This window comes from Bos mutus, chromosome 7 (assembly GCF_027580195.1).
Source record: "Bos mutus isolate GX-2022 chromosome 7, NWIPB_WYAK_1.1, whole genome shotgun sequence".
In the NCBI taxonomy this organism is placed as follows: domain Eukaryota; kingdom Metazoa; phylum Chordata; class Mammalia; order Artiodactyla; family Bovidae; genus Bos; species Bos mutus.
The window spans coordinates 71,204,259-71,231,233 of record NC_091623.1 but is presented as its reverse complement, the minus strand read 5'-3'; positions in this window follow the sequence as shown (position 1 = coordinate 71,231,233).

Sequence of the window (26,975 nt, the reverse complement as noted above, 5' to 3'; positions counted from 1 at the left end):
AGGAGAACGAGGGAACTGGAATTCTTTTTGGTTGAGAAAGAAAGATAAATCTTTGTCCAAAGCAGCAGAGCAGTCAGAAAGGGGGAATCTTTAGAAGGCAAATGGCAGCAGGAGGAAAATCAGTAGCTCGAGTATAATAAATGGGGTGAAGAGTGGACTCAGAAAGAAAGAGGTGGATTGGAATGCAGATCTCTAGTCTGACCTTCTCTACAACTCTGCCCACAGCCCTGGTGACGGTTGTTAACTCTTAAACTTCTCTCCACATTGGCCGGCAGGGGCACTTTGGAAAGCATAGAGCACACCTACCATCATTTAGCCCTGTTTCCCTCTGAAAATACTCTGATTCTTTTTTATGTCTTCCTGACTCCAGTGGAAAAGAAAAAAAGAGACACAAGCTTATTACTTCCCTAAACATTCTCTCTTGTCAATACGATATTGATGGAATTCCCCTAGTCTAGGATCTCATAGGGATTCCCAAGACATCCTATTTCATTAAATTGATGACAATTCTAAGATCTTAAAGACTTGTAAAAGTTTAGAACTAGAGAAGACATTGGAAATTATCTAGTTTCAGCTCTTAATTTGAGGCATTTAATGATTTATGCAAGAATAGATAATGTTAAGCCCCTGCTATAAGCCAGGAATCAAAAAGAGCCAGAAACTTGCCCTGAAATACCACATCTTTTTGTCTACCTACTCTAAGCTGGTGGCCATAAATTTTTCTCATTGTGGGGTTGTGTTCTTTAGGTAACTACATGCTGCTGCTGCTAAATTGCTTCAGTCGTGTCCGACCCTGTGCGACCCCATAGACAGCAGCCCACCAGGCTCCTCTGTCCCTGGGATTCTCCAGGCAAGAACACTGGAGTGGGTTGCCATTTCCTCCTCCAAGGCATGCATGCATGCTAAGTCGCTTCAGTCGTGTCTGACTCTGTACAACTCTATGGACAGCAGCCCACCAGGCTCCTCTGTCCACAAGATTCTCTAGGCAAGAATACTGGAGTGGGTTGTCATTTCCTCCTCCAAGGCATGCATGCATGCTAAGTCGCTTCAGTCGTGTCTGACTCTGTGCGACTCTATGGACAGCAGCCCACCAGGCTCCTCTGTCCACAGGATTCTCTAGGCAAGAATACTGGAATGGGTTGCCATTTCCTTCTCCAGGTAACTACCTACTATATCCTTTATATTAACCCCTTAAACTGTAGCTAAATTTACCTCTTTGGGGCCCTAGAGATACAATACTAGAAACACAGAGGTAGGTAAAATAGAAAACTCCTGCTTAGGTGAGCTTATATTCCAGAGAAGAAAATAATACATACTATAACATCAGATAGGCTTCCCAGGTGATGCAATGGTAAAGAATCTGCCTACCAATGCAGGAGACACAGGAGTCCAGTCCCTGGGTCGGGAAGAGCCCCTGGAGTAGGATCCATTCCTGTATTCTTGCCTGGAAAATTCCATGGACAGAGGAGCCTGGTGGGCTACAGTCCAGGATGTCACAGAGTCAGACACAACCAGGCATGCACACATACATGTAACATCAGATGAGTGATAGTCGCTCAGTGGTGTCCGGCTCCTTGCAACCCTGTGGGCTGTAGCCCGCCAGGCTCCTCTGTCCATGGAATTCTCCAGGCAAGAATACTGGGGTGAGTTGCCATTTCCTTCTCCAGGGAACATGAGATAGTGATATCAAAGAAGAAAAGTTAAGATGCTAGAGAATGAGTCTGAGGCTGGTGACGTGCCTAGACAGAGTGGTTAAGAAAGGCTTCTCTGAGGTGGTGATAGCTGAACTAGACACCTAAATGAGGTAAGACAATGAACTAGGTAGAAACTTGGGAACACTGTTCCAGATGACAGCAACAATAACAACAACCAAAAAAACCCTCTGACTTGGAAATGAGCTTGGCATTTTTAAGGAACATAAAGTAAATCCCTGTGACTAATATTGAGTGGATGAGGCAGAGTGATAGGAGGAGAGGCCAGAGATAAGTGATGAACACATCGTGCAGAGTTATAGCGCCTTGAAGGAAATGGAGAAACAATTTAAGTGATTTTCCAAGGACAGAGGTATAATTTGTCCTGTCCACCCCCACCCCCATACTCCACAGAAGGTTTTCAAGGTAACTTAGAGTCCCCCTGCATTTCTGAAATCGAAGACTGTCTTTATGACATCATACTTTCCCAGTATCAAACATTATAAAGTAGACCACCAGAGTAAAAGCAGATTGCAAGCAGGATTAGTCATCTTAAAAATGAATAGGATGACTAATACAATTTGAAAAGTACACGAGAGACATAATTGTAATTTTTAAAACCACGGAATATGTGATAGGGTTGCAATGGAATTACCTATCATTGGGAGACCAGTCACTTGTGAGCAATTCCTAAATAGTGAGCCCTCGGGAATGGCCAGAGAGGAGCCCAGAGTAACTGGCCCTGGCACCTCCAAAGGCTGTGCCCAGTTGCTCAGCCAACAGGGCAGAAAACACTGAAAACAAAACATAATACCTATTAACTTGGGTTGCCATCCAGATCACAGATCATGATGGCAAAATATAAATAGGTCCCGCTTTTCACAAAGTACACAACTTCTCAAGTAGACTCTAAATACTACTCTTCTCAGAGGGCTCTCTGCCCATCACAATTGCACCAGAGAGCTGTTTAGTAAGAATAAGGGATTGTTTTATCATCTAAAGTTTAGATAACAGGCTTCCCAAGAAATCAGTCCAAAAGGGGGAAATTCTAAGGCAAGTGAAAATAAGTAAAAAGAAAATAAGTAATTTTACCTACTTCACATATGATCAAGTCTTAATTTTGAGCACTAAAAGAAAAAATTACACAACTTGTATTAATAAAAAAATCAATAATTCCCCACTCATCTGAGTAAAGGTCAAACAAATGCACAAAGAATATATCATTACCCAGTCATAAAAAGGAATGAAACTGGGTCATTTGTAGAGACATGGATGGACCTAGAGTTTGTTATACAGAGTGAAGTAAGTCAGAAAGAGAAAAACAAATATTGTATGTTAATGCATGAGTGTGGAATCTAGAAAAGTGGAATAGATGAATCTATTCGCAGGACAGGAATAGAGACACAGATATAGAGAAAGAGGAAGGGGGGACAAATTGGGAGATTAGGGTCGATATGTATATACATCACCATGTGTAAGACAGATGGCTAACAGGAACCTGCTGAATAGCACAAGGAGCTCAGCTCAGCCAGCGCTCTGTGGTGACCTAGAGGGGTGTGTTAGGCCAGGGGAATGGGAGGGAGGGTCACGAGGGAGCGGATATGTGTATACATACAGCTGATTCACTTTGTTGTACAGCAGAAACTAACACAGCAGTGTAAAGCAACTATACCCCAATTGAAAAAAAAAAAAAGAATATATCATTTGAAGGAATTCCAAATTATTGACCTCACACAGAGCCTCGCATTGATGGGTCCAGGCTTGCTATCATCTCATTTTCTAGGAACATCCTCCTTCTTCTTGCCCTAAATGGAAATAAAGACTGGATCCCAATGGATTCTGAAAACATATGAATATTCAGGCAAGAAGCAACAGTGCCAGCCAATAGGTAGATGAAATATTTGGCCATGTTTTTCTTCATATGAGAACTGGAATGTTTTAGATATTCAGAGATGAATCTGAGAGTCCAAAAGAGGTTAACTTAGGAAGCACATAAGGAACTACTATTTCCACAGCAGGTAGTGAGAGAAATCTCTGGCTTCCACCTTAGGGTGGGTAAGCAAGGGCATGTCTCAGCTCTTTGGTTGCCTTTGGGGAAGACAGCTGTGCCCCTTTCCTAGACGTATTTTGGTGTTTTCATCAGACATGGAATACTCACTACATAGGCAAATCTTAAGCCTATGATCTAAAAGTACACATTTTAAGACACTAAGAGGCAATGGGCTTTATTGCCGTTCATTAGCTTGATATTTCAAGGAGCTCAGAAGAGAACGGTAGCAACTCAGAGGAATTCATGTTTGGTAGACTATTTCCTAATGAGTGTTTATCTCTTAGAAATACTTGTTTTTGGCTAAACTGAGACCTCTGTTTCTACTCACTGCTTAGCATTTCGTATATCTCTCCATGTTTACCTTAAGGAGCTTTCTCTGAATAACCCATGTCCTGGAATCTTCTCTAAATTCCTAAAGAATTATCTGTGGCCCTCATTTGTCATTTAACATATGCTATTTCATAAGATCCTTTCTTCCTGCCTCCCTGCCTCCTTTTCTCCCCCTTCTTCCCTCTGCTTCCTCCTCTTCTAAAATCTGTTACTGTAACCACTTACTCTATGTGAGCATTGTTCTAATCTCTTTTCAGTCGATTATCTAGTTTAATCTTATCAATAGATCTATTATTTATTCTCTCCCAATTAGTTTCTCTACTTCTTGGGTACCCAGATTGTCTTATATTCCTCTTTAGGTCCCAGGTATGCCACACTCATATTCTTCCAAAGAAATAAAACTTAACCAAAATCTGTGTGCAACTGAAGAGTACACTTATGTTTGACTTGTGACTCACTCCCATGTAATTAAACAATTAATTTTGCCATTCTTACTTCAGTTATTATGTCCTAAGCCGGTATGTATCATTATGCATGGCTGATCCTAGAGCAAATAGAAAGGTGTTTATAGAGAGGGAAAGGGCAGGTGGGGAGAGAAAAGAGGGAGGGGAATGACTCACATGTTACTTCATATTGATAAACCACAAATATTGTCTCCTCTTTCTATGCCTCCTTCCACTTCCCTTTTCTTAGAAATTGGTCAATAGAAGAATGTTCATTTCTTGAAGGATGCTTTTCAATGTCATTGTATTAAAATCGTCATAACTTCAAAATGAGAGAGAAAATTGAGAGAATATGAGGTGAATGGAGGGAAAGAGGGAACATTCCTTAAACCCTGATCAGCAAGGCTAAAAGGCCATTTTCTTAAAATTATAACTTATTCCAAGAAATAGTTCCCTCTTCACAATCCATTTTAAAACTCTGCTACTAAATCACCCTGCATCTGTGCCGAGCCCTGAATCCCAAAGGCTGTGGATTCAAACCTTGGCTTCAGGAACTATCAGTGACTTATATGCCTATACTGAGAAGTCAAGGAGGCAGTTCAAACCCCAGAGCCGGCTGTAGCAAGACTGAAGTCTCTTATGCCCATAGGGCTGCTGATCCCATTCTACAGGAATGCTGAAAACAGCAGCTTTCCCAGAGAGAGACTCCAAACTATACTCTTAGGTGATACAACCCAAGCCAAGCTCCTTTACATGGCCAGAGACAGAGCCAAGGAAATTCCTGTCAGTTCCACAGTTCTTTTTGAACTCTTTAGTCACCAGACATCTGGAATTACAACCAAAAAAATTTAGGAAAATTCATAGAGGACTCAAATGGTAATAATAGCTGCCTTTTGAAGATATTCCACACAACAGGAATTAATCAACCATATAATTTTCCAATTATTTTACCAGCCATAGAAAATATTTTATGGACAAGGATACTGGGATTCAGAGATCCTAAGAAACTTAATAAGTGACAGAACCAGGATTAGAATGCAGATCCACCTGAGTGTTTCTCAAAAAGGGACAATGTTGCCCCCTACAGAATATTTTCTAATATTAAATTATTAATGACTCCAGATAGTACCTGGGCATTTTGGGTTGCTGTAACTAGAGGGAGAGCAGTGGTCATGGAGTAGGTAGAGGTCAGGGACACTGCTAAACCTCCTGCCACGTACAGGACCACCCCCACCGCATAGAATCACCGGGCCCAAAATGTCAGTACTGCTGAGGCTGAGAATCTGCCCCACCCACCCCCCACCTCCCCACTTATCTGACTCTAAACCTGATTTCAAGCTTTGCAAAGCATCCAGCATCTATATATACAGGGAAACACAGATGAGACTGCAAAGACTGTAGCTTGGGGCTGAAGAGGATGAATGGGAATGGAACTTATTGAGATGCAGATCTCCATTCATTTGTAATGAAGAGATGAGAGTGAATAGGCCACAGAATCCAAGTCAAAAAACTCCATGCATCATTCAAAGGAACTGTTAGGATTTCCCTGGTGGCCCAGTTGTTATGACTCCATGCTTCCAGTGCAAGGGGCACAGGTTCCATCCCCAGTTGGGGAAGATCTTGCATGTCACATGTAGAACCAACCACCATGCCCCCCTCAAAAAAAGAAAAAAACAAAAACAAGTAACCATCCCCTTTGTCAGCTGAGGAACACTGCCCAGCATAGCGGAGAATACTGAAGATTCCAATGGCTCTGGACAAAACCAAGCATTCCAGTCCAGGGAACATTTTGTCCTGGCTGCCTTCTGACCCTTGTCTGCCTGCCTTGGGGTTGTTGGGGTAACCCTCTTATCCCAGCTCCCCATGTCTGGCTGGGAGTGAACTCTGCCATGTCTACTTCATCACAGGCCCAGGCTCAGGCTATCAGCACCTGGATCTGAGCCAACAGGGGACTGAGCAGGGCTGCTGGTACCAGACACCCAGGCCTGTTCTCTGTCCTCCCCCTCCTAATAAATGGCTTTCTGGGCTCTGCTTGTGCATGTGTCATGGCCTCCCTGTTAGCAAGATAGCCATTTATCTATGCCTGATAGGAGTATGAAAAACAGAAGCTTTCTTAGATTGTAGTGTAGTGGACATGCTCACTCATCCGTTTTCTCCATCATGAACCAGTGATAAATCTACTAGGCAATGTCTGTATCTCTCAGTGGAGATGTCCTCAGCCCCTCCAGATGTAGGCAGTGTTGGAGGAATTGCACAAGGATTTCAGGAAGAGCCTTTATGTCTGCCCCAGCACACGCTCTCCTCTGCTCCCAACAAGAGATGTAGCCCCTGTGCTCTTCGTGACAGATCTGTTTTCTTCCCCAGCAGGGCACTCACCTCTCTGTATCCAATTCCTCTCTGGCTGGCTGGCTGGCTGGCTTCTGAGCTTGCTCCAAGCTCTCCTTGCCCAAAGTTACATTTCCAATGCTTAACAGGGGGGCTGATCCTACTGGGTGGATCAGATTCTATTAGTTAAGGGAATAAATGAGATGCTATTTGTATAGGTATCCTTACAGCAGTTTATTTCATTTACTGCATTGTCACTTTTAAGATACCTGGCTCATCAAAACACAGAAAACTCCTTGAAGGCTGGGACCATGTATTCTCAATGCCTGGTCCATTTTAGGAGCTAAATGATTGAATGAGTGAAAAGAATTAATTGAAACAATCGAGGTTTGAGATTTTTTTTCTTTTTAAATTGAAGTCTCACTGATTTAGGGGCTTTCCCCGGTGACTCCCTGGTAAACAATCCACCTGCAATTCAGGAGAGGAGGGTTTGATCCCTGGGCCAGGAAAATTCCCTAGAGGAGGAAATGGTAACCCACTCCAGTATTCTTGCCAGGAAAATCCCAGACAGACAGAGGAGCCTGGTGGGCTACAGTCCATAGGATCACAAAGAGTCAGACAGGACTGACCAACCGAACACAAATGCATGCATCATTGATTTACAATGTTGTGTTAATTTCTTCTCTACAGCAAAGTCATTCAGTTATACATATATATACATTCTCTTTTACATTCGCTTCCATTGCTGTGTATCACAGGATATTAAATATAGTTCTCTGTAAGATACAACAGGACCTTGTTTATCCATCCTATATATATAGTTTGTGTCTGCTTGCCCCAAACTCCCACTTCATCTCTCCCCCACTCACCCCTCCCCTGGCAACCACAGTCTGTTCTTTTATGCCTATAAGTCTGTTCATATTCATAGATAAGTTTGTGTCATAGTTTAGATTCCATGCACACATAATATCATATCATATCCGTCTTCCTTTTTCTGATTTACTTCACTTAGTATTGTTAGGTAGTTAGAATAGGAAAAAGGAGTCCAGAATGGCAGTGACTAAAAGACAAAAGAAGGGAAAAGCCCACGAAAACAGAACAAAGGAAGGTCCAAGGACTGGAGTGAGGACCTCAGGTGAAGCAAACAGCCTCCTGGCTAGCCCACTTTACATAGGGCAGGCTCAGGAGAGGAGAAAAAAATTCAGAAAAAGAGGAGCCAAAATTGAGTCTCGGGACTCTCTTCTCTTCACGTCTTCTGGGTCAGCCCGCCTTCAAGCGTCGAGGGTGTATTTTCCTTTGCTTGCCAAATAAAACTGAGCTGTGACACTGATCTGCCAGTCAGTTCATATTTTTGCTGCAGCGAGACATAGCCGAGGAAATTACGAACTCCCCTGACAGCACGATAATCTCTAAGTCTATCCATGTTACTGCAGATCACAAATTTTCATTCTTTTTTATGGCTGAGTAGTATTCCATTGTAAATGTATATGCCACATCTTTATCCAGTCATCTGTCAATGGACATTTAGGTTGTTTCCATGTCTTGGCTGTTGTGAATAGTGTTGCTATGAACATAGGGGTGCATGTATCTTTTTGAATTATAGTTTTGTCTAGACACATGCCTCACAGTGAGATTGCTGGACTATCAGATCAGATCAGTCGCCTATACGACAACTCAATTTTTAGTTTTCTGAGGAATCTCCATACTGTTTTCCATAGCAGCTGTACCAATTTACATTCCCACCAGCAGTGTAGGAGGGTTCCCTTTTCTCCGTACCCTCTCCAACATTTGGTATTTGTAGACTTTTTAGTGATGGCCAGTGTGAGGAGGTGTCTCATTGTAGTTTTGATTTGCATTTCTCTAATAATTGATGCTTTTGAACTGTGGTGTTGGAGAAGACTCTTGAGAGTCCCTTGGACTGCAAGGAGATCCAACCAGTCCATTCTGAAGGAGATCAGCCCTGGGATTTCTTTGGAGGGAATGATGCTAAAGCTGAAACTCCAGTACTTTGGACATCTCATGCAAAGAGTTGACTCATTGCAAAAGACTCTGATGCTGGGAGGGATTGGGGGCAGGAGGAGAAGGGGATGACAGAGGATGAGATGGCTGGATGGCATCACTGACTCGATGGATGTGAGTCTGAGTGAACTCTGGGAGTTGGTGATGGACAGGGAGGCCTGGCGTGCTGTGATTCATAGGGTTGCGAAGAGTCGGACATGACTGAGCAACTGAACTGAACTGAACTGAATAATTAGCAATGTTGAGCATATTTTCATGTGCCTGCTGGCCACCTGTATGTGAGACAGTAAACTGTCTTTGTATTAATATTTCATTTATGACATCAAACTGACATAGAGGTCACATAGCTCTGTGTGTTTATCAAAACTCATAGAGCTATACACAAAACAGGGTGAATTTTACTCTGTATAAATTCAGTTTAAGTTTTTAATGAAAAATAAAATTTTAAACATACCATGAAAAATAAATCACTTTTCTCTAGTATGTAATCATGACCATTATAAAAATGTTAAAGCAGCTCTCTCCCTTAAAAATATTATATAAGAAAAGATGCAGGTTGTTACAGAAGCATGACTTCATCATCATAGAAATGAACATTTCATAACTATCTTCAGAATGTCAAAGTAATTTTATTTCATAAACAGACTCATATACAGACTCATATACTCATATACAGGTAAAAATGAGGCATTTCCAGTTCCTCAAAGGCAACATTCAGCTACAGATATGTTTTCAGAGAGTAGATGTTCTTTTAGCAGATGTCACTCTTGTAGATTTTTTAAAAATGATATGTGCTAAAACTCCTGAGTTTTGAAAATATATTTTGCCTCAAGGATTTATTTACCTCTATCCCAACATCATAAAGTAACATGCATAAACTGCCAGGAACAGCTTTCTAGGGACAGAGAGACTTCATAGGGCCCTATATTAGCAGAATATTTCCAAAATTACAAATATTTCATAATTTAAAAAAAAAACAACAATTTAATAATGGGAAGGGTGAGTAGTAAACAGAACACCAGACAGCATGTCTTTGGTGCAAAGCAACTGGATTATCATGGTCTTTCTCCTTCCAGTCTTCCATGATTCCCCAAGCTGACGTCAAAACCACCCATCTCTCGATTCTGTTGGCACTTTCTGTTTATATCTTTGGAGACTGGGATCATCGGCCTAAGGCAGACTCCATCTGGGCCACGTGTAGAATGAATACAGTACGAGTTTTGTGTGTGTGTGTTCTTTTGTTTGACTTGCGGTTTTTGAAAGTTTTGAATTTGTTTTGAACATTTCCAAAATTGGCAAATTTCCTGTATACATCCACTGTTCCAGTTTCTCTTGCGAAATCGGAAAGATCTGGCAATGCCCCATCCACGCTTCCATGTGGCCAGGCTGAGTGGTGGCTGCTTTCTATAGAAGGAGCCTGTGCCCTGTGGTTTTCCAGTGTCTCTACAACCCTCTGTGTTACCTCTCTGGTCCTGGGGACTTTGGATACACCACCCAGGCCTAAGGAATAACCAGGCCTATGGAACTCTGTACAAACCACTCAACATGGTAAGCAGGCGGAGGTCACTGCAGAGACTCTCCCAACCAGTGCTGAATCAAAGAATGAGCTGATGGGTGTGGTCAAAGCCAAAAAGATAGAGGGAAGCTCCGCAGGCTTTAGAGGACCAGGGAAGTCGCCATGGAAGGTGCAGTTGGCTTTGGGACGGTCTGACTGACAGTGGACAGGGATTCCCCAGGATGGCAGTGCTGTACAACAACTGGTATCGTCTGGGAAGGGACCCCCATGACATGACTGTGACAGTCTATGCAGTAGCAGTTTCCTTGCACAAAAGTACCAGAACCATAGGAGAACAGGGATCCCATGGGAGTTCCACCTTTCTTCAAGGGCTCCGAGTTCTCATCAATGCCACTGCTGTCGTACAAGGCAGGGGCAGGGTTCTGGTTTCAGAAACCTTCACAGTGGCCTCATTTTGACCAGCCACTCCTATCCTCTCTTGTATTGATTTGCAGTATCTACTTTATCTCTTCAGTTAGACAGTTACTTTCTGTGGACTGGGGAAATACCAGGTTGGCCAAAAAGTTTGCTTGGGTTTTTCCATGCCATCTTACAGAAAAACCCAAACCTTTTCGGCCAACGCAATACGTTATGTTTCTCTTGTTACCTTCTAGGACCAACTGCTATATGTTAGACAAACAGCTTGTACTCCTTATTTGTTCTAAATTGAATGGGCGTGCTGTCTTCAGTATCCTAAGTAAGATCATACAAACGGCTGAGCGGTTGTGGCAGGAACTACACTGCAGTCATAGGACCTTCAACTCGGCCCCTGCCTTGCTGTCTGTGTTATTAGCCTGGACCTGTTTGACCCCTGCCAGGCTGGAGCATCCACAGAGTGTAAAAACTCTCTAAGCTATATATCGAGAAGCATTCCAAAGTACTGTTCAATAGTAATGCGAGTGGTCTGCGGGCTCACCTGATTACACCTGGGAACAGGTATTACATGGCTATTGTATTCTCCGTGGGATTTTGAGGTTAAAAGATTTCAGAGGGCAGATCTTCTCTCTGAAGACTGTACGGTTTCAAACAGCAACCAGCCAACTGTCAAGAGGGATGTGTACCTACACTCACATAGGATTCTAGTGGAAATGAGCTCAGGCATCTATGAGAAAGAAGATTCCTCTGTAACTGTAAACACGGCTTCATCAGCCTTGCCTCTCTTTAGTTTACACCCCGCCTTCTAATTATGCCCTAATTTGGATGGTACAAACATCTAACAATTCCTCCACCAACAGCTTTTCCAATTAGTAAGAAAATCAGTGGCAGATGTGAAATCCGTGGGATGCTGAATGTAAAATGTTAATTAATTTAAAAAACTGTAAAGCCTCTGGAAAAACCTTTTCTGAGAAAACTTCGTATGGTGGTCTCATTAACACAGATCATGGAATAGCTTTTTCTTTTATCATGCTACCCTTTAAGTCTGATTCTTAGCATTTCCAGACTCTTCTCTGAGTCTGAAGCTGTTTGGGAAATTTATTAACTCTTCAGTCATTGCCTAAGTGAACCTGGAATTGGTTACTCTGATATCTTTGACCAAGTATCTGACTGTCCTGTCTGACTCTGGCGATCAACAAGTTCCTGCCCCCTGCCCCCCGATTCCTACCTTTACCACATAGTAATGTGAGAAAAGCCACAGAGTCAATGAGGGTAAATGATGAGGGTCTGGGTCTCTCCTTAGGGGGTTTATCTTATATTCCAAAAGGTCTCAAGACCCTCAGGTTACCCCTGAGAATTTGTGCAACAGAATTGTCCCCAAAGATGGTGTTAATGAGAACAATGTCTCTGCCTCCTGGTTTATTGGGTTTCATGCTTTCAGGGACCAGCTGGGGATCAGCTGGTCAGTAAATCAGTCTATCTAAGTGGAAAAAGGAGTTACAAGACCTAAAAATGGAGAGGGCCATTTTTAGTCACCCCTACAAAAAAAATTGATAGAAATTAATTCATATGCTTGGAACCCAGTGTTGCCAAGGCGCTCACCTCATGGCATATAAAGTTCTCCTCTGAGGCAAGAAGGCTGCAACTCTGCCTGCATTTTTTTCCTGCAGCGTCCCCTGCTGTCACTTTGGAGGATACCAGCTGGCCTTGACCTGACTTGGCTTTCTCTTCCTAGCTTGATCTCAGCCACGGCATCCTTCCAATACTTCTCCTGAATTTAAAGAAGGGTCCTTGTTGCAGGGGTATAAGAATTCTCCCAATTCACTATCTTCATTTTTTTTTTATACAACCCCTTTGATTGTAGTCACTTTTGTTTTAATTAAATTTTCCTTTCTTAAGACCTAAAAATGTTTTTTCATAGCTGGATCAGAAATAATGAAAATATTAATACTGAGTGTGTTCCTCAGCATTTCTCAGACACTATTCAAAGAACTTGACATTGTTTATTATTTTTAAGCCTCTCAACAACTCTGTGGAGTGAGTCATATCTGTTATTGCCATTTCACAGATGGGAAAACTGAGGCACTGACAGGTTGAGTGGCACGCCCCAATCACATAGTAAGTGGCCAAAGGGGGATTCAAACTCAGGTTCATCAGGCTCCAGAGTCCATACTCTGGGCTGGAAAACAAGACAAGGGACACTTGAAGTTACACTCAAAGCCTCCCTCCTCTAATTGCTGATTGTGTCCCTAGACTCGCTGGATATGTTCGCCTCTCTCATCCGGGTGATGTCTTTCTGTGTAGAGGTGCAGACCTCTACAGCTGGAGAGGGAGCCCTTGCTTGCTGCACGCCCCTCACCACCCTCAAACCCTCCCTCACCAGAGATACTCATTCCTGGGGTCTGGCCCCATTATTCCCAAATGAGCTCTGGGCCTCAAACAAATAGAACACCACTGGCTTCCCTCCAAAATCCCTTAGCACCAAGAAAGAGGTGGAATCTTCCCAGTGATGCCCACCCCACCCCTTCCCCGAGTTCCTTCAGGTATTTCAAAAGACTCTTCCCTTTATTTACATTTCTTATTTTCTTTTCTAAAAAATGTATTTATTTTTAATTGTAGAATAATTACGACATTGTGTTGATTTCTGGCATACATCAGCATGAATCAGCTATAGGCATACATATGTCCCCTCCCTCTTGAGCCTTCCTCCCACCTCCCACCCCATCCCACCCCTCTAGGTTGTCACAGAGCACCAGATTTGAGCTCCCTGTGTCACAGAAAATTCCCACTAGCTGTCTGTTCTACATATGGTAATATATATGTTTCAGTGCTACTCTCTCAACTCATTCCACCCTCTCTTTCCTCCACTGTTCTTTATGTTTCCATCTTCTTTGCTGCCCTGCAATTAAGTTCCTCAGTGACTCTTCCCTTTAAAAGCCTCCTTTCGTGTTGGCTGTTGACTTGGGCTGTACGTGTGTGTACCAATGACCCCACATTTTGGATCTCCAGAGCATGGTGGGGGACTTTTGCCTTCTGTGTAAGTGAAAGTGTAAGGAGATTTCAACGAGAATGGAGGCAGGTTTACGGCCCTGAAGAGCATTACAATTGACAGAACTACTTGGTGGGACTTCAAAGTCCGTTCCCATTGTTTTCTGATCCTTGAACGTCAGTCAAGCTGCTCTGGTTTCAAACATTCTTGGTTCTTAAATTGCTTTTTAGCTTGTACACCTTAGCAGATTTTGTATGAGGTGCAAAAAAAAAAAAAAAAAAAAAAAACCAGGAAAAGAATCCAACATCATGCAGGTGGTGTGTTGAAATATTCTTCATATTAAAACAATGGCCCCCAGCCTTGGCTAACACATTGCCATCATCTGGAGAGCTTTTATAAACCTCAGTGTCAAGCCACACCCCAGGTCAATTACATCAGGACCTCACAGGGTGGAGCCCAATTTTGACACTTTTTAAAGCTCCCTAAACAATTCCAATATGCAGTTAATTCTGAAAACCACATTTTTTGTAAAGAAAGCAGGCTTCATTTCTGCTAAACCCCATTGCTTCTGAAATTACTCTACAGTTAGCAAGGCTTCTCCCTTGACGCTGGGCTCAGTCTTCCTCTGAGGGTGAAAAGCTCAGCTTGGAATGGTGTTGATAATATGTAACACAGATTGAGTGTTTCCTCTGCATACTTATTTACTGGGTGCTTCCTATGGATGGTCTCATTTAAGTCCATCAGTCCCAAGAACACTGTGGGCGTGGAGAGTGATCTTACTCCTGTTTTATGGAGGAGGAGACCAAGGCTCAGAAAAGTCAAATCTGCCCAAAGTCAAACAAACTGAAAAGTGATGGGATCGGGATTTGGCCTAAAGAGTAAGACTCCAGAATCTCCCTGAGATAGAAGCTTCTAAATCCTTCTAGTGACTAAGATCTGGGGAATTTTTATGTTTTTTTTCTTTTGTGCCACTTATGTGACTTTAAAATATGAGCTGTGAATTCCTACAAGGAAACTTGACTCCTATTATACACACCCTCATCCTTTCATAGCTAACACTTCCTTGCAGATGCCTGGCTTGTCAGGAAGCCATCTCCCTCATCCATCCCAGTCCAGTTCCTCTGACCAGCACCTCTGCAGCATATGGTCGCTGTGCTGGGCACAGTGCAAGTGCTGATGGGGAGTATCTCAACCACTCCTCGCAAGACCTCTGCTTCCTGCAGCTCTCCGCTTCATGGTACCGACGAGGAAACAGGCGCAGAGAGTTTCAGTGATGCACAGGATACCTCCTGGTAAACTGTGGAGCTGACCTTCAACCTGAGGCATGTGCCATTCATTATGGGTGTTCCACAGCCACCCCAGCTGAAATTCCCATCCGAGTCTTGAAAAGGAAGGAACGAGCATTTTTATCAATGGAGTTTCAGCTTCTCAGAAAAACAAGGATGGCCGCAGCCTTTGCAGAAGTCCGAAGATAGTAAGAGTGGTCACCAGAGGGAGACAGAGCTTGAGACATCCCAGTCTCTTCTACTTCAGCACCTTACCACTCAGTGAAGTGCAGAACTGGGAGGAAAACAGCTCCGTGTGTTTGGAACCCTTTGTTTGGGTTTAATTTCTTGTGTGATCAGTTCCTCTCCTTTTTCCCCCTTCCCTCTGCTCCATTTCCTTGCCTGTTTCTAAGTGGTAAGGAACAGCTTTATCAGCATATACAATACAAAATCAGTCTCTTTCCTCTGCCCAGAGCCTCAGTACCTGATATCTGAGAAAACGCTGCTTTCTGAGTGAAAAGGCACCAATATACAGTTTTCATAGCTACTGCGTCAGATTCTGGGGCCCTGGACAGAAATACAAAAGCAATACTAGATAATTTTTTTGAGCAAAGAAATTAAACACTGCCAAGGCAAAGGCAATTTTGATGTGCAACTTTTTTTTATTGCCATAAAACTTTAAGTTGGATTTTTAAATACCCAATAATTCTATATAAATAATGGATATGTGAAATTATATGCATACCATCAGAAGTCTTCTTTTTAGAGATCTGATTATCTAATTTCTAAATTTTAAAATATCTCAAGGCTTCTTATTAGAATATTTGCCATAGTTTAAAAAGGAAGGTTTTTTGTCATTGATAGAATTAAAATGAAATTTGCTCTTGAATCACAGGCCTGATTAAAGAAGATGTTTAGCCTAATGGCATCAGGCTCCTACAGAGAAGAGACTTGTTTTGTTTTGTTTTGGCTGTGCTGGGTCTTTGTTGTGGCATGCAGGATCTTTAGTTGTGGCAGATGGACTCTTAATTTCAGTATGTGGGATCTAGTTCCCTGACCAGGGATCGCACCCAGGCCCCCCTGCAGTGGGAGCTCAAAGTCTTAACCTGGACCACCAGGGAAGTCCTGAGACTTGGCTTTATTATTTAGGCATCTTCAGTGCATCTCCAGGTATGTCAGCTCAAGAAAGGTGCTCTCTAAATATTTATGAAACTGAGTAACGAAGGAAAAATTCATGGTTAGCTGGTTTCTGCAGCACAGACCCCACAGCTTGGGGAAAAAAGGCAGATCATTGCCTCACCACCAGGTGGCGCGTCTGAGATGACAGGTCTGTGAAAGCAGGGCTCAGACGCCACAGTAAGGAGCCCAGGCGGCAGCCGGTGCAGTCGGTATTCCTCTATGTTTGCCCACCCATTTGTCCTAGTCAGGGGTTACTTGGTTAAATATATCAGAACCCCACTCCACCTAGGCTAAAGGGAAGGGAGGTGATGACACTGGAAGGACTTAGGTTCCTTCACAGACTCAAGGGCGGGACAGGAGAGCAGTTAGGAACCGAGGCAACTTCAGACCACCCCTGCTTCTCGCCCTCCCGCCAAATGATCTGTCTTCTCACGACGCATCTGCTTTTCTCTTTTCTTCTCTCGTTTCTTCACTTTTCTAAAAGTGAAGAAGAAGTGAAATAAAGAAGCTTTATATGCTGTACTGGTGGGGGGTGGGCGGGGGTGGGGGTGTAGTCCTAGACAAGCCTACGTGTCCTACATGAACTCAAAGTCCTGACTGTCACTGCATCCCCAAACAGAGAACCTGGCCAAGGTCAGATCACAGGCTCACCTTTGATCTAAAGAAGTATGGCCCACGGAGTGAGATTATTTCCCCTTCAACTCATTCAGGGGCTATCCCCCCACCCTCCTAAGGACAGCACACTCTGTCCATGAGCCTCCCATGGGGAGATGCTGCTTGTCCATGGGCCTAAAGGGTACACTTCCCTCTGAACTAGTCAACGTTGATGGAATAGTGTTAAAACACCAAGGAAAAGGATTCAGGAATTCTAAGTGTCTCCAATGGAAGCCCCTGTATTTAACATCACAAGGATGACTCAAAAATTTATTCCTGCAAGCAGATGGTTCAGTCGATGCTAATTTTGCAGTGTAAAACTGAATTGCATATGAACATATTTGGCAATATCTGTAAGCATGTTTCAAGTTGCCTGTGACTCTGTATCTCTTGTGCAAATTCCATTTCTGGATGTGATCACACATCCAGAATGTGTGATCACAAAATTACCACTTCGAAAGGAGTGTGAGTCTCTTCTCGGGTGGGAAGTCTTGAGTGAGTAAGCAACAGTTGGAAAATATGTGAAGAGCAGCCAAGCCAGACAGAACAGATCTTTGATGGCAGTTTGATGAGATTCAGGTTCAAGGTGATGGCATGTTTGGTTAACACTGAAGCGGTCCTGTACGAAAATCCTCCTCTGTGTGGTTATGCACAAATATTATGATGAACCCCAGGAAAGTAGAGCACGCAGGAGTCATAAATCACTGTCACTCAATTTGACGATCATACTAACCCAATGACAATGACAAAGATCATTGAAAATTTGACCCAGGTGAACATTCAAGTATAAAATAAAGGCCAAATTTCTGTAGCCCATCTTATAGCCCAGACTTTGTGCCAGTGGTATGCTGTCTTATGATCACATTTCTGTATGAATGGTGTTTCAAGGCAGGATTTTGCAAGTCCTTCATCACCAAACCCAGGGATAGTGTACCATCACAAGATTCAAATGCCAGTAGTAAAGTAGTTTGCAATCATCAAAAATCGTGAGCTATAATGTCTATAAAATCTTGTTTCATTAATCACCCAGTAAGGCATAATATTGGGCTTCCCAGGTGGCTCAGATGGTAAAGAATCTGCCTACAATGCAGGAGACCCGGGTTCGGTCCCTGAGTCAGGAAGATTCCCTGGAGAAGGGAGTGGCTACCCACTCCAGTATTCTTGCCTGGAAAATTCCATGGGCAGAGGATCCTGATGGGCTACAGTCCATGGGGTCGCAGAGTTGGACACAACTGAGCAACTTTCACTTTCAAGGCATAATGAGTAACAACTTTTGAGACATCTCAATGATTTTATTTATTTAATAAACATTTGTATTTCTCAGCATTTATAAAGCAATAACAATATTCAAACAGCCTTATTAATGGGTAGTATTATTAATCCTATTTAGCAGATGAGGAAACTGAAGATGAATGGATGGATGGGCAGCCTCTATCTCTCTGCTCTATCCACTCACCCTGTCATGAAATGCTATGTTGGAAAACCCACTCCAGCAGAGAGGGATAGATAGAAAAAGTGAATTAAGGAGATGGGATAGAGACAGATGTCCTAGATTATGATGGCAGTCCTGGAAGTCATGGCAGCAGCGTTAGAGTGAAGCTCCCATCCAAGCTGGGGACGTATTTCGTTTCCCACTGTAGACAGTGGTTCTTTGGAAGGAGCTGAAGGTCCAGCAAGAGCATTCTCGGATGATGGATCACAGCACTGTCTTCACACAGGCTCTCCTTCGGTTCCTCCACTTTATCGTTCATTTGTTCAGCCAGCAGATTTTGATCATCTACTGTGTGCCAGGAGTTGGGCTCTTAGAGATTAAAACGTGATCTAGACTGCCCTCAGAGTGTTCATAGTTTTTAAAAGAAGAAGGATACAATATAGCGCAGGAAGTGCTCCTGGCACGTTACAGAGGTCTGACTCTTAAGGAGCAGATCCTCAAGGCTGAGACACTCACAAAGTGTGTGTACATCTGTCACAGACCAAGAGCTGAGACTGGAGATAAACAATATTTATTATGAGCTTTGGTTTTTCCACAGTTATTAGATCATTGGCTTTTCCAAACAATTTTTATGACTCTGAAAACAAATTTTAAAGGCATTCTAGCCAGCAAGCCTGGTTTAATTCTTGTCTCATTTGTGTTCTGACTCTTCAGATAAGCCTTAGCAATATTGCATTCACATTTAGCTAACTAAATATCATTTGCCGAAATCCAGGTCTCTTTATGCGAGAAGTACTCATGATTATGTCAGTGCCTCCTATTCTTGGTTGTTTATATGTTTATCTGATGCCCTTTATCCTCCATATATAGAGCTATTTACTTTGCTGTCATTTCAATGTCTCTGGAGATATTTTTTATCTCCAGCTCTTTATCAGTAGGCAAGTGCCTGCCTGGCATAAACCTTTCTGTATAGCCTCATATAACTACTTAGCTCTGGAATCTTAAGTAACATTTATAACTCCTTTGCCCCTGGTGGAATTTTTCCAGTAATTGAAAGGAATGATTTCTCCATCCTCATCTTATTTCAGATCCATACTCTAGACCCAATTCACGGTTTATCATTTGGCTTATTTGACTGTTTCTAAGACTAAAGGCCAATGCTACACCTGATAATGTTTTAATCCAAACTGGAGAACCTTTCCTAGAGGGAAGCTTTCTCCAAGCCTGTGAGAGGATGGTGTTAGCTCTGTGGAAATACCAGGTAGTGATGGCCGCGACCTTGACTGCAAGCTACTGGTGACAGGAACCTATGCCATCGTCTTACACCATCTGCACCTTGGCCCCGAGACTGGCATGTGGTAGACATGCCACTGTGTACTGAATTGGCTGTAATATGTATACACACACACACACGCCTCACACACACGTATACACACGAGTTAGATTTAGTTTGAAATATCCTCCAAAACAAGATTCCACCTCTGATACAAGAAGAGGATTCCTGTAGCTTCATCATTCTGTTAGATGTCATCAGACACATTCTTGATAGACAGGTTTCTGTTTTTAGGAAGACTTTCTGCTTTGAGATTTTTCTCAAGTTTGAAAGTAAAATATTCACTTCTGTGTCCTGAAGGAAATCAGGCAATCAATAACTAGTTTTTGCCCCTGGGAAAGGTGAAATGCAGCTTTCATATTTGTTAGATAAGCAAACTCTAGATTTCTCCAAGTCTAATCGGTGAGCTTTTCAATTGAATAGTTGCACAACCCTCCTGGGCAGTAAAGAAAATAAATCACTCTTAGGAAGTACTTAATATTCATAACACTGGTAATAGTACTAAATGGAGAAGGCAGGAAGAGTGCTGGATTGGAGTTTGTTCAAATGCCTGCTCTCAACTGGATATTCCAAGGTCCAGTTTCCCCAAGTCTTTACCTTCTCCAGGGTCAAGAAGGTGGTGGATGGTCATGAAATGGAATGACTTTGAAGGCTATTTCTGAATACAGGTGGGAAGAAGGGCCAAGGAGAAGGAGCAAAGAAGGAGACTGGCTCTTTGGGCCGCATGCCTTCCCCACTCACTGACTGATGCTGCCCATGCCTCGCTTGCCCCAGCGCGTGCGCCGGCTCCCAGCCACTTCTGACTCCCCACAGCCCCCTCCTGCAGCTTGCCTGCTGCAGGCCTGGCACTCACCGACTTCCTGCTTAAACACTCTTCCTGTGGTATCCCCAGGCTCGTCTCCTATACTTCACTCGGGTCTCTTCCCAAATGCCGTTTTCCCGGAGAAGACTTCCCTGTCAAAAAAAGAAGAAGCTTGCCCTCTGTTAAAAACAGTGCCCCTCACTGTCTCAAAGCACTTACTCTGCTTTGTCTTCACAGCGCATCACTCCAGATATGTTCTAGCTTGTAAGTTTAGCTTCTGTCTCTCCCAGCTAGATGGAGGGGTCTCAGAGAGCTGGGAGCTCTTTCATTCACTCCTGAATCCCCAAGGATGTGGATCAGTGCCCAGCATATAGTAGCTGTGCAATTAATTTTTGTTAAATAAATGAATGATGCTTGCTTTGTGCCAAATGCAGAGACCCCAGTTTCCATTTAATATCTTCTAGATCTCCCACAAGAATTGGCAGGAGAGATCTTGTTATCATTATCCCTATTTGGGGGTTGAAGAACTCAAAGAAATTAACAAATTGCCTAAGACTGTCTAGCAAGCAGGTGACTGATGGGGCTATGAGCCCAGGACTGTCTCAGTCTGTGCCCTTAACCAGTTGACCTCTTTAGATGAAATGATTACACAAATTCAGTCAGCCTTGATGTAGCTACAAAACTCCTGTTGACCTGTATATATCAGTAGGACTTTGCCTGGTCCCCATTGGTGAAAATGCCACCTTTGTAAGACAGCAAAACCACATCTGGCTGCTACTGGCAGATTCTGTCAGGGCTGTAATGGAGTTCCTTTCCTCTCTGGAACCTAGAACCCTACCTTCTTTTCAGGAAGAGAGCTATCAAGGAAAAGTTTTGGTGAATTTTCTCTAATCTGAAAATAAAGGGCAGAAAAGCAAACTTTTTGGTAACTGCAAGAGGACTGATGGGGGAAATGTTTAAAATGACAGGTTTGTTTCCAATGCCAGGAGAAGGCTGATGATTCCAGCATTACTGAGGGCAGGTGATTGGCACTGGGGATGAAATGCCAAGCAATCAGATTCTCATGCTAGAAAGCCTGTGAGTGCCTGATCTGTGGAAGCAAGTGAGGAGATTAGAGAGCTCAGACTGGTCCTGAGAACATATCGGCATAGTTTTGGTGTTTGTTCTAGCAACTGTATTATTAATTCTTGCTGTCTGAGTGGCAGGCACCACGAAGTACACACTTACACACAATGTCTCCTTAAACCCTCAGTGAAGTGGGAACTTGACCGTGGCTGTGTCCATCATTTAGTAACACCAACAGTTGCTCATAGTATTAAACAATGAGTATGTAGTAGTCACTGAACACTGTCTATTTGACCTCTGGAGTCAGATTCCAAGAGCTTCTGGATTTCTCCCCTGGAGAATGTATCTGGTTTCTGTGATATATGTAGAAGCACAAAGCTTAGGTGAAGTCAGATGTGGTGTCAAGGGCTCAGATTGACTCAGCAGAGCGGAGATAAGAGGGCCTTGCATCAGATGTTCAAGCTGGATTTAGAAAAGGCAAAGGAACCAGACCAGAGATCAAATTGCCAACATCCACTGGATCATAGAAAAAGCAAGAGAATTCCAGAAAAACATCTGCTTCACTGACTATGCCAAAGCCTTTGACTATGTGGATCACAACAAACTGTGGAAAATTCTTAAAAAGATGGGAATACCAGACCAACTTACCTGCCTCCCGAGAAACCTTTATGCAGGTCAAGAAGCAACAGTTAGAACCAGACATGGAAAAACAGACTGATTCCAAATTGGGAAAGGAGTGTGTCAAGGCTATATATTGTCATCCTGTTTATTTAACTTATATGCAGAGTACATCATGTAAAATGTTGAGCTGGATGAATCACAAGCTGGAATCCAGACTGCCGGGAGAAATATCAATAACCTCAGATATGCAGATGACACCACCCTTATGGCAGAAAGTGAAGAGGAACTAAAGAGTCCCTTGATGAAGGTGAAAGAGGAGAATGAAAAAACTGGCTTAAAGCTCAACATTCAGAAAACTAAGATCATGGCATCCGGTTCCATCACTTCATGGCATATAGATGGGGAAACAATGGAATCAATGAAAAACTTTATTTTCTTGGGCTCCAAAATAACTGATGGTGACTACAGCCATGAAGTAAAAAGATGCTTGCTCCTTGGAAGAAAAGCTATGACAAACCTAGGCAGTGTATTAAAAAGCAGAGACATTACTTTGGACATTACTTTGGAGTTTCAGCTTCAACATCAGTCCTCCCAATGAAAATTCAGGACTGATTTCCTTTAGGATGGACTGGTTGGATCTCCTTGCAGTCCAAGGGATTCTCAAGAGTCTTCTCAAACACCACAGTTCGAAAGCATCAATTCTTCGATGCTCAGCCTTCTTTATGGTCCAATTCTCACATCCATGCCTGACTACTGGAAAAACCATAGCTTTGACTATACAGACCTTTGTTAGCAAAACTCTGTTAGCCTTTGCCCTGCTTCATTTTGTACTCCAAGGCCAAACTTTCCTGTTATTCCAGGTATCTCTTGACTTCCTACTTTTGCATTTCAGTTCCCTATGACGGAAAGGACATCTTTTTAAGAGAGGCCTGGAAGAGCATATTAGAACCCCCTAAGACTGGGTCCATGCCCGTCTGAGTAGGGTCACAATGTTTACAAAGACCAACAGTGACTTTCTTGTAATAAAATAAATGAGAGACATAAGGGTGCCCCTCCCCCCTGCTTTTTTTTAATGAAGGAGGGAGGGGTGGGTAATCAAACTCTGCTGAGACGAAAGTCCTAACAGCCAGAGCGCCGCGTTCAATTCTCTTTGAGGCCAGCAGAGGGAGCTATTGCCACGCACATGGGATGGTTCATGTCCAGCCCGTCTAAGCTTCAAGTTTAGTCTTCCCAGAAAAAGATTTGATACAGTGAGGACTGTTTAGGTTAAGAGAAAAAGCACTAGACTCAGAATCAGGAGGTTTAAGTTTCAACATCCCCGGTGCCCCTTGGCAAGTCACGCTCTGTGAATCAGTTAGAGGTATATCGAATGAGGGGTGGGCTGGATGGCAACATTTTCCATTCCTGAGTACTTCCTTTATGCCAGATCCCTGCCAGACCCTTCCATCAACAGGGGTTCAAATCCTGCCTCTAAAGCACATATAGTATCTGGCTGATTTGGGAAAGTTACTTAATCTCTTTAAACCTCAGTTTCCTTACTTACAAATTAGAAATAGCAAATCCTCTTGGGCTTATTTTAAGGATTAAATTAAGTAAGCATATATAAAGCACTAAAGAGCCACTTGATGAAAGTGAAAGAGGAAAGTGAAAAAGTTGGCTTAAAACTCAACATTTAGAAAACTAAGATCTTGGCATCGGGTCCCATCACTTCATGGAAAATAGATGGGGAAACAATGGAAACAGTGACAGACTTTATTTGGGGGGTTCCAAAATCACTGCAGATGGTGACTGCAGCCTTGAAATTAAAAGACACTTGCTCCTTGGAAGAAAAGCTATGACCAACCTAGATAGCATATTGAAAAGCAGAGACATTACTTTGCCAACAAAGGTCCATCTAGTCAAAGCTATGGTTTTTCCAGTAGTCATGTATGGATGTAAGAATTGGACTATAAAGAAAGCTGAGCACCGAAGAATTGATGCTTTTGAACTCTGGTGTTGGAGAGTCCCTTGGACTGCAAGAAGATCAAACCAGTCCATCCTAAAGGAAATCAGTCCTGAATATTCATTTGAAGGACTGATGCTGAAGCTGAAACTCCAATACTTTGGCCACCTGATGTGAAGAACTGACTCGTTGGAAAAGACCCTGATGCTGGGAAAGATTGAGGGCAGGAGGAGAAGGGGACGACAGAGGATGAGATGGCTGGATGGCATCACCGACTGGATGGACATGAGTTTGAGCAGGCTCCAGAAGTTGGTGATGGACAGGGAAACCTGGCGTGCTGCAGTTCATGGAGTCGCAAAGAGTCAGACATGACTGAGAGACTGAACTAAACTGATATAAAGCACTTAGCACAGCATCTGGCACACACCTGTCAATAAATGGCAACTCCCATGGTTTACTAATTTCATTTCATCTTCACAGCAATCCTGCCAGGTAGTTAGTACGTTTTTTTTGTTTGTTTCTAAGTGAGGAAACGGGCTCAGAGAGGTTCAGAATGTAGCTATGTGACCCAGTTTAAAAGTAGCATCGCCTGGATCTGAATCCAGCTATGCTCTTTCTACTACAGTATGCCAAGCATTCTCAGATACTACACACTGTATTTCTTCTGGTCCATCTTTTGGAGGATAATTCAACAGTGGAAATAACCCACTTGGAAGCAGAGACAGGCTGGCATTCACAAGATATCCAAAGCTAAGCAAGCCTCCTCGCCTAGGATCAGACAAGCTTGCAATGGAAGGATTGGTGCTAAAACTTGCAGTTCATCATCAGCTGCTGTAAATGTGAGCTCTTAGGCGCTCTTTCTTGTTTTGGCCCACTTTCTTTCCACCCTTCCATGTCTGTGTTGAAACTAACTCTTAAAGAGGATATATGCTATGCTTAGTCATTCAGTCGTGTCTGGCTGGCTCTTTGCGGCCCCGTGGACTGTAACCTGCCAGGCTCCTCTGTCCTTGGGGACTGTCCAGGCAAGAATACTGGAGTGGAGAACCATGCACTCCTCCAGGGGATCTTCCCAACTCAAGGATTGAACCCAGGTCTCCCACACTGTGGGCAAATTCTTTACTGTCTGAGCCACCAGCCACCTTTTTTTTCTAAAGATCTCCAAAGGAGTTGTGTTAAATCAAGGGCTATTGGATAAAGTCTGACCAAGTGCCACTCAGAAAGTTTCTGCTCCACCACTGGACTTGCCACTGAGTTAGATGGAATCTCACACATGGGCGGGACCCCCCACTGCTGGAGGAGTCATGCCTGAGTCCTCACCTCGGGAACAACCAAGGCCACTGTGTCTGCTGCCATGTTCCAAACTCTCTGCTCAACACCCGGCGTGTATTGTTTTCAATTCTCCCAGCAACCAATGCAGCAGTGTTCATATTCTCTTCCCTGTTTGACAGTTGAGGAAACAGGAGCCGGGAGAAGTGGTGAGCCCCGTGATTCAGTTGGGGATCGGAATTCAGTATTGCTGGGCTCCATAACCCACTGCCCCTCCACCACTCAATTTCACGTCCTGACTTGACTTTGAAGGTGGATTCTATTCTATACTTTCAGCTACCATATTCTTTTGGACAGCCCTTGGCTTGCATATGGTTCAGTTTGGTTTGTTTTTTTGCAATCAGCATCCATTCTCACTGCCTCCTCCACCCCGCTTTATGCTTTCTAGTAGAAGCCTGGGGTGCATTTCTTTGTGTTCTCTTGCTCCAGAGTCCTGGATCACATTTGCACTCTGGATGCCATGAGATGCATTTACTGGATTTAGAAAGTGAATGTCATTCTTCCCACCACCACCCCCCGCCCCCGCCATGGTGACAAAAGAGGCACGGGCTGCAAAGAGAAGTTTCTGCAGCAGTCTCCATGCCCACCCAGTGGTCAAGGCTGAGACGGATCGGGGAGGTTGCAAAGAGTTCTCTGCAGATCCTTGTCCTCTGGGTGGTGGCAGCAGCTCTCTGAAGCTGCACCACAGCTATGGCAGCTAGGAGCAGACAACCAGTCTTTCCAGTAATTTCATAAGAACCTAAATCTCTACTGGCTTCCCTGGTGGCTCAGATTGTAAAGAATCTGCCTACAATGTAGGAGACCTGGGTTCAACTCTTGGGTCAGGAAGATCCCCTGGAGAATCCCTAGGTCTGGAAGATCCACTGGAGAAGGGCATGGCTACCCACTCCAATATTCTTGCCTGGAGAATTCCATGGATGGTGGAGCCTGATGGGCTACAGTCCATGGGGTTGCAAAGAGTCACACAAGACTGAGCAACTAATACTTTCACTTTCAAATCTCTTCTTGAAATACTTCAAGTTATTTTTCATTTCTACTCTGTGCCTAGACCAGTATTACTCTTAGTTAGCTTCTTCTACATCCTTCTTTTCTTCTAAATGCTCCCTAAATATAAATATACTCTTAGATTCCAGACCCACTCTTCTTTTTTTAATATAAATTTATTTACTTTAATTGGAGGCTAATTACTTTACAATATTGTAGTGGTTTTGCCATACATTGACATAAATCTGCCACGGGTGTTCATGTGTTCCCCATCCTGAACCCCGCTCCCACCTCTCTCCCCATCTCATCCCTCTGGGTCATCCCAGCACACCAGCCCCGGACCACCCTGTATCATGCATCGAACCTGGACTGGAGATTCATTTCACATATGATAATATATATGTTTCAATGCCAATCTCCCAAATCATCCCACCCTTGCCCTCTCCCACAGAGTCCAAAAGACTGTTCTGTACATCTGTGTCTCTTTTGCTGTCTCACATACAGGGTTATCGTTACCATCTTTCTAAATTCCATATATATGTGTTAGTATACTGCATTGGCGGAGAAGGCAATGGCACCCCACTCCAGTACTCTT